Below are 9,142 nucleotides of genomic sequence, written 5' to 3'. Positions count from 1 at the left end.
TGATGTTAATAGTGTTAAAAATAATAATAATAATAAACAAACGACATATTAATGATAATAGAAAATAATGAAAATAATAATAGAAGTAATGAAAATAATAATAATAGAAACAGTAGTAATAAAAGTAATAATAAAATAGAAAATAACAATGATACATTAATAATAATAATATACGTGCTAATAATAATAACAATATAAAAAAAGAAAACAATATTATATTAATAAAAATAATAATAGTAGGTTAATAATAATAATAATAATAATAATAATAATAATAATAATAATACTCTCCCCTTCCCTTCTAAATCCGGCCATCAGTCCGACCTTGCTCCGGTCACCGGACCTCCACGCGCCATCGTTGGCATCACCGTACATGGCAGCTGGACCTTAAAAAAAACCCTTTTTTGGGTAATTTCAAAATGAGTAAGCTTCTTCCCTTTATTTTTACTTTCGTATATAAAAAAACTAAATAAAATCAGAAGAAAAAAAAACAAAGAACTTAAAACGAGAATAGACAAAAAAAACACCTCTTTTGCTTTGATTTTTGATTAATCTCGTGTATTTCTTGTATTGAAATTCTCTATTCGAATCTCTCTCCTTTTTCCTCCAAAAAAAAACCCTTTACAATAGTTCTGAATGGCTTTTATAGCCAAATTTTGCAACTGATTGCCTCTTTCTTTTTGCAGGCAAGTGGGGTGATGGAGTTAGTAGGGTGTAGTGGTTGGTTTAGTATGGTGTTAATTGGACTGTTAATTTATTTGGTGATTTGGGCTCTGCTTGTTAGGTCAAGGCAAAATTTGGGCTCTACAGTTGCCCCTCTTTGCTCATTATCGTGTAACGAGAACAGAGCAAAGACTTTCGAGGAAGACCAATTTTGCCCGGCCTCACGGGGTCTTGACTTCTTTTGGTGTTTCTTTTCTTCAGATAACCTCATTCCAGTTCTCTGCGTCTTGTTGCTTTGATCCATTCCACCGCAAATTTAGAGAGATAAAACTTATAGTTTTGATATACTCTGTTGTCGCCTTAATCCACTCCATTGCAACTTCAGGGAGATAGGATTAGCTGTCTTCAGTCTACTCCGCTGCAACTTCAAGGAGATAAGATTTGTTGCTTCAATCTATTCCAATGTAATTTCAGGGAGAAGAGATTTGTAACTTCGATCTACTCCGCTGGAACTTCAAGGAGGTAAGAGTTTGTAATTTCAACCTGCTCCACTGCAACTTCAAGGAGATAAGGTTTGTAGTCTTCAATCTGCTCCACTGTAACTTTAGGGAGATAAGACTTGTTACTTCAACCTGTTCTACTGCAACTTCAGAGAGATAAGGTTTACTATCTTTGATCTGCTCCGCTACAACTTCAGGGAGATAAGATCTGCTATCTTCGATATGTTCCACTGCAACTTCAGATAGATAAGACATGTTCAATCTGCTCCACTGTAACTTTAGGGAGATAAGACTTGTTACTTCAACCTGTTCTACTGCAACTTCAGAGAGATAAGGTTTACTATCTTTGATCTGCTCCGCTACAACTTCAGGGAGATAAGATCTGCTATCTTCGATATGTTCCACTGCAACTTCAGATAGATAAGACCTGTAACTTCAACCTGCTCTCTGCAACTTCAGAGAGATAAGGTTTGTTATCCTCGATCTATTCCACTATAACTTCAAGGAAATAAGATCTGGTGACTTAAATCTACTCCATTGCCGCTACATAGAGATAAGAGTCGCCATATTCGATCTGCTTCACTACTGCTTAGGGAGATAAGATTCGTTATCTTCAGTTTGCTCCACTGCAACTTCAAGGAGATAAGACTTGTATATTGAACCTGCTCCACTGCAACTTTAGAGAGATAAGGCTGGTAGCTTAAGTCAGCTCTATTGCCGCTACATGGAGATAAGATTTGCTGCCCTCGATCTACTTTACTACTACTTAGAGAGATAAGATCTGTAATTTTCAGTCTGCTCCACTGCAACTTTAAGGAGATAAGACCGGTGGCTTAAATCTACTCCATTGTTGCTATATAAAGATAAGATTTGTCGTCTTCGGTCTGCTCCACTACTGCTTAAGGAGATAAGATCTGCAATTTTCAGTCTGCTCCACTGCAACTTCAGGGAGATAAGACTTGTATCTTAAACCCGCTTCACTGCAACTTCAGGAAGATAAGACTGATGGCTTAAATCTGCTCCATTTTCGCTACATGGAGATAAGATTTGCCGTCTTCGATCTACTTCACTATTGCTTAGGGAGATAAGATCTGCAATTTTCAGTTTGCTCTACTGCAACTTCAGGGAGATAAGACTGGTGGCTTAAATCTGCTTTATTGCCACTACATGGAGATAAGATTTGCCTTCTTCGATCTGCTCTACTATTGCTTAGGGAGATAAGATTTGCAATTTTCAATCTGCTCCACTGCAACTTCAGGGAGATAAGACTTGTATCTTGAACATGCTCCACTGCAACTTTAGGGAGATAAGGATGGTGGCTTAAATCTGTTCCATTGTCGCTACATGGAGATAAAATTTGTCGTCTTCGATCTACTCCACTACTACTTAAGAAGATAAGATCTGTAATTTTTAGTCTGCTCCACTGCAACTTCAGGGAGATAAGATTTGTATCTTGAACCTGCTCCACTGCAACTTTAGAGATATAAGATTGGTAGCTTAAATTTGCTCTATTGCCACTACATGGAGATAAGATTTACGGTCTTCAATCTGCTCTACTACTGCTTAAGGAGATAAGATCTGCAATTTTTAGTCTGCTCCACAGCAACTTTAGAGAAATAAGACTGGTGGCTTAAATCTACTCCATTGCCACTACATGGAGATAAGATTTACCGTCTTTGATCTGCTCCACTACTACTTAGGGAGATAAGATCTGCAATTTCACCGATGTTGCTACACCGTCCTCTAGGAGACATGTCCTGTAGACTCGATTTTATATGCCTATGTTTATGCCAAATAATTAGAATGCTACAATCAGAATGAATCAGATGCTCCTAACCAAATGTGCTATTAATGATATAAATGCAGAAATGTCATGAGAATGATTCCTTTTTAAATGCTTAAAATGTCATCACTCGTTATTCATCAGAGTTTTATTACTGACGTATTATGCTGCCATCTTGTTCGACTGGTATTCTCGACAGAAAATCTAAAAAAAACAATCACATTTTGCTCAGCCAACTTGCCCCGCTGTTATTTCAGAGTCCCTTCCACTGTACCTTCTGGGACATAAAGTTTATACCTCCCACTGCAACTTTAGGGGAATAATATTTGGTTTCTTCTATCCATCCTGCTGTAACTCAGAGGTATAGGATTTGTATCATCTTCAATCAATTTGCTCTGTTACACCATTCCCTGGGTGTAATGACCAAATGTATATGTCTACTATTTGTATAAATGCAAAGTATCAATTTTTTTCCCGAGAATGATCCCTTTTTACACTTGAGTTGACATTACTTGTTATTTGTCGAGGTTGTATCACTGATGAAATGTCTTATCTTTTGTTCCACCGATAAAAAGTCCACAGAGATAATCATCTTTCTTCAATATTTTCAACCTCCAGGCTTGGTGAGTTCTAAACAATAGTCCTGTTTCAAGTTCTTGTATTATTTAGAAGCCTCCAAAGTAATATGCAAAACTTCTTTTATAAAAGTATTATTAGTCCATTAATCTTTATTTCAATGCAAAATGATTGAAAAAGATCATAACAATGGACCGGAAGGAAATTAATTACAAGTATAGCTCGAAGTAATCAAGGATAGCAAATGCAATTAAGAACGAAATTTATTGAGACGTATCTTGAAAAGAATAAGGTAATCAAAGATAGCAAATTTAAAATGGGCAAAATGGAAAACTAGGTGCCTCAGATATCATAGCTTGAGCTTCTCTGTACCAACTTCTTGAGGACCATTTTGAGTTCAATTTGTATTTAGGGAATCCAGAGTACTTTGTCGATGCCCCAAGACGTAGCATACTTCTTCATTGTTAATTCAGGAATAGCAAAACTACTGTATGCCCCACTTTGATCCAAATTTGAGCCGTCCTTTTCGAGTTTTCAACTTAAATCCCCTTTGGTCTCAAGGCGCCCTTTGCGGGTTTTCACATTGGCCTCTCTTGTTTCTTTTTTTTCTTTTTTTTTAAACTATTAACTGTGACTGAATTTGAGTTTATCGGATTGGGCAGGTCCTTGCCATCCATCTCGGTCAATATTAATGCTCCTCTAAAACAGGCTTTCTTTACTACATAAGGTCCTTCCCAATTTGACATCCATTTTCCTCTAAAGTCTTTTTGTATAGAAATGATCTTCCTCAATGCCAGGTCTCTAATTCTCTAGGATGAACCCTTTTGTTGTAAGCCTGCATCATCTGATCGTGACAAATATCCTTCAAATTCGACTGATCATATCGGGATTAGATCCATTTTACCCCATCCAACTTTAGTTCTGACAAGACTCAGAGAAAAGAAATAATGGACAAAATGCTTCCATTCCACAAACTAATTAGAAAGGCATTGCCCCGATGAAGGTCTTAGCCGATGTTCTATAAGTATAGAAGGTAAATGGTAACTTCTTTATGTCAATCTTTACAAGTCTCGGTCACCTTCCACAATCTTTTTTTGTTGTTTTTGTTTTTGTTTTTTTTTCTCTTTTTTTTGTTTATTTCTTTTTGGCTGCCTTTGTTGTACTAGGATATGGTGTATGATCTTTAAACAGACTGCAAGATTTTGACATTGTGCAGTTGTATTAGAGATGATCATTTCTGATATTTCTTGTCGGTACCTAATCTTTTTCTTTCTTTTTTTTTTTTTAAATTTGATAACTATCTACTGTATAACATTGGCATATGAAGCGACTTTCACCCTCTTCATGAAGTAATCGATGACCCCAGAGATGAATCGGTATCGGTTAGAAGCTTCTTAAGAGATCGGCCCCATAATATTCATGCCCCACATATAGAAAATCTGTGAAAAAATGGAGGTGGCATATAAGTCTTGTCTTCCTCCATTTGGCATTTATGGCATAACTGATACAATCCCCTTCCATGGTGGATTAGCAGTACCCGAACCTCATGATTAGTCTGGCTAACGTAAAACCATTAGCATGTGTCCTTCTAACACCTATATGGACCTTTTTTAGCATCCACAAGTCTTAGTAGCCTAGGCATATCTTGATACGATCATGCGAAAACATCTTTAAATTCTTGAAATAACTTAATGACGTCTCACTTTGTCTTTGCAGTGATGCTGGCTCCGATCTTTGCCTCTTTCTCTTTTCCTAGGCTCATTGTCCATTGACTTTTTGTAGAGTAGGATCTGTTTTTTATCTTGCTCTACCATTCTTAACAAATCAGGAGATAAGTTACAATCTCTGTCATCTTCAAAGTCCTGAAATCTTCCTAAATACATATCTCACCCAAAGGAAACTTTGAGTCAATGACAGTTCGCTCACGTCATTGATATCTGGGGACCTGTTGTAGGTACGAAGGCAGATTTCAAAGAATAAATGATTCTAAGGATAATTATTTGTATGGTATAATCATGAATGAAATGAAAGAATAAAAGAATATTTGCTTAAAATAAGAAACAAAAATGTATTGTATTGAAATAAAGATGCTGGACATAAGCCTATTTCATAAAAGAATTCTTATTTGCTCCTAAGCTTAGAATAATAAGCGTGTTCTGAACATTACTCCGAATTGGCTCTAAAAAATATAGGATCTTCTCTACAGTCTCATTGTTCAAAACACTCCAGGTAAGTAAGGGCGAATGCCTGATAAATTCTCTTCTTCGGCTCCCTTTATAGATACGATATTAATATTTAGAATCCCTAATATCCGAGCCATTGGCTTTTTTAAAGAATTCCAACTTTTTATTATCCATTAGGCCCTACACCAAAGTTTTGAATTCAGCGCACTCCTGAATTTCATGACCGTCTTTAACGTGGAATGTACAGTAGCTCCCCATCCCTTTGGGTATCTTCCCCGAATTTTAGATGATCAACCCTATATCTATCATTTGTTTCCAAACCCAGTTCAGTGAGGTTTTTACTTCTGCAATGTTCTTCTTGATTCTCTTCCCCACATTCTAGATTATCGCGTTTACCCCCTTATTAGCATGGTTAGGTAACGAATTTTCTACCCAGACAAATCATCCAATTTCACAATACCCATTTTGATAAGCCTTTCGATTAACTTTTTGAAAGTAGTGCAGTTTTCTATCGAGTGTCCCGTGATTCCCGTATTATAATCGCATTGGGCATTCGTGTCGTACCATTTAGGGAACGAAGGCTGCATAGGTTCTGAGTAGAACGGAGATACTATATGGGCATCAAATAAATTTTGGTACAACTCCCTACACGTTATCAGGATGGGAGTGAACTGGAGTTTTTTTTAGCTCAGCCTCAAGTTGGATTCTTACCTTGAAGGGCCTTGATAACTAGTAGTCACAGCTCTCGGTTGGCCAACAGTGACCAATTTGGAATACCCTTTGCTCACATTGTTCACTTCATTTTTATTTTTCTTTAGGGTTAATCTTTTAGTGTTGTCTCCCGCGTCTATTTTCCCACATCTTATTACATTCTTTATCATTTCACCAGACATCACTATGTCCGAGAAACTCTTAGTTGTGCTTTTCAGCATGTGATTAATAAAAGGTGCCTTCAGGGTATTAATGAAGAGCATGGTTGTTTCCTTCTCTAGCAGTGGCGGTTGGACTTGTGTGGCGACTTCCCTTCACCTTTGAGCATATTGCCTGAAGTTCTCATTTTGCTTCTTTTTCATATTCTGCAAGGTAATTCTATCAGGTGTCATGTCTGTTACATGGCTATACTACTTCATAAAAGCTTGTGCTAAGTCCTTCCATGAACTAATTTTAGCACGACTCAATTGATTGTACCATTTAGCTGCTGACCTGATCAGACTGTCTTGGAAGCAGTGGATTAATAGTTGGTCGTTATTAACATATCTTGTTAATAAATGCAAAAGAAAGAAAGGCGTTGATTCTGAATTCAATTCTATTAGAACAACTTTTCTAGAAAATAAATTCCTTTACATAAAACGGAGACTGTCTTGAAAGTAGTGGATTAATAGTTGGTCGTTATTAACATATCTTGTTATCCTTCGACAGAACATTGTGATGTGAGCTTCAGGACAACTAATCCCATTAAACTTTTCAAACTCTGGAGTCTTAAATTTTGGCGGGAGTACTAGATCGAGGACAAACTCAGATCCTTGGCTTCAATCCTATAGTAGTAGTCAACATTCTCCATTGCCTTAAATTTCTCCTCCAACCACCTATACTGATCCTCGAGTTGTTTTGGAAGTCCCATCTTTGCTTTTTCCCTTTCATCCAGATCAAGAGCTACAGGATTGGTTGGATTGCTCCCCGGATTAGAGCCTGAGCCTATCGGGTAATTTACTGGTGCTGAGGTACCGGCCTAATATTGCTGGGTTCTGATAATAGGTACACTTTGCAGACATGTCTGAGCATTTGTCAGGGTGAAACTCGGAGGGTAGAGAGACTCATCATTGTCCTACCCAGTATTGTTCATAGAGCTTTTTCATTTTTCTAGCTCTTTAGTTAGCAATTGGGACAACTGATTCATAATATTCCTTTGAGACTCTACCACTTGGTCTCTCATATCTTGCTGGATTTTCGCCAGTTGCTCTTGCATTTTCATTTGTAATTGGTATTGCATCTCTATTTGAAGTTGTTCAAGTCTTTCCAATCTTTGGTACATATCTTTTGTCTTAGCACGGGTACTGTAATAATGCTTGGTTGGTAAGCTTTTATCGGTTTCCAGATTAACTGAAATGATTTCAATTAATTAGGGTCTTTTTATGAAAATCTAATGCAAATGATGCAATACAATGCTAATGCATGCAAAAGAAAGAAAGGCGTTGATTCTGAATTCAATTCTATTAGAACAACTTTTTTAGAAAATAAATTCCTTTACATAAAACGGAGACTGTCTTGGAAGCAGTGGATTAATAGTTAGTCGTTATTAACATATCTTGTTATCCTTCGACAGAATAATGTAATGTAAGCTTCAGGACAACTAATCCCATTATACTTTTCAAACTCTGGAGTCTTAAATTTTGGCAGGAGTACTAGATCGGGGACCAAACTCAGATCCTTGGCGTCAATCCTACAGTAGTAGTCAATGTTCTCCATTGCCTCAAATTTCTCCTCCAACCACCTATACCGATCTTCGAGTTGTTTTGGTAGTCCCATCTTTGCTTTTTCCCTTTCATCCAGATTAAGAGCTACAGGATTGGTTGGATTGCTTCCCGGATTGGAGCCTGAGCCTATCGGGTAATTTACTGGTGCTGAGGTACCGGCCTAATATTGCTGGGTTCTAATAATAGGTATATTTTGCAGACATGTTTGAGCATTTGTCAGGGTGAAACCCAGAGGGTAGAGAGACTCATCATTGTCCCACCCAACATTGTTCATAGAGCTTTTTCCTTTTTCTAGCTCTTTAGTCAGCAATTGGGACAACTGATTCATAATATTCCTTTGAGACTTTACCACTTGGTTCCTCATATCTTGCTGGATTTTTGCCAGTTGCTCTTGCATTTTCATTTGTAATTGGTATTGCATCTCTCTTTGAAGTTGTTCAAGTCTTTCCAATCTTTGGTCCATATTTTTTGTCTTAGCACGGGTACTGTAACGATGCTTAGTTGGTAAGCTTTTATCGGTTTCCAGATTAATTGAAATGATTTCAATTAATTAGGGTCTTTTTATGAAAATCTAATGCAAATGATGCAATACAATGCTAATGCATGGAATGAATGCAAAAGAAAGAAAGGCGTTGATTCTGAATTCAATTCTATTAGAACAATTTTTCTAGAAAATAAATTCCTTTACATAAAAAGGATTACATATGCGGCCCTGCCCTCATATTCCAGGCGAAGACACCGATCCCTTTCTTTCGTAAAAGTCAAATTTTGCAAACTTCCAATAGATGCCTCTTTTAAGAAAGTCGAGATGTGACGGCTCTCAAATAATCTTTATCGGCTTGAATCCTCGGGCAATAAAACAAAGTCTCGTTTTCCTCCGCGAACTATCAGCCTTCTTTCGTTGTGTTTACTTGGACCATATTCAGACAACCGTATTATAATCGACTTTATCAAGAAATTTAT

This window comes from Gossypium arboreum, chromosome 9 (assembly GCF_025698485.1).
Source record: "Gossypium arboreum isolate Shixiya-1 chromosome 9, ASM2569848v2, whole genome shotgun sequence".
Taxonomy (NCBI): Eukaryota; Viridiplantae; Streptophyta; class Magnoliopsida; order Malvales; family Malvaceae; genus Gossypium; species Gossypium arboreum.
The sequence above is the reverse complement of the archived record's forward strand: the minus strand, read 5'-3'. Positions refer to the sequence as shown.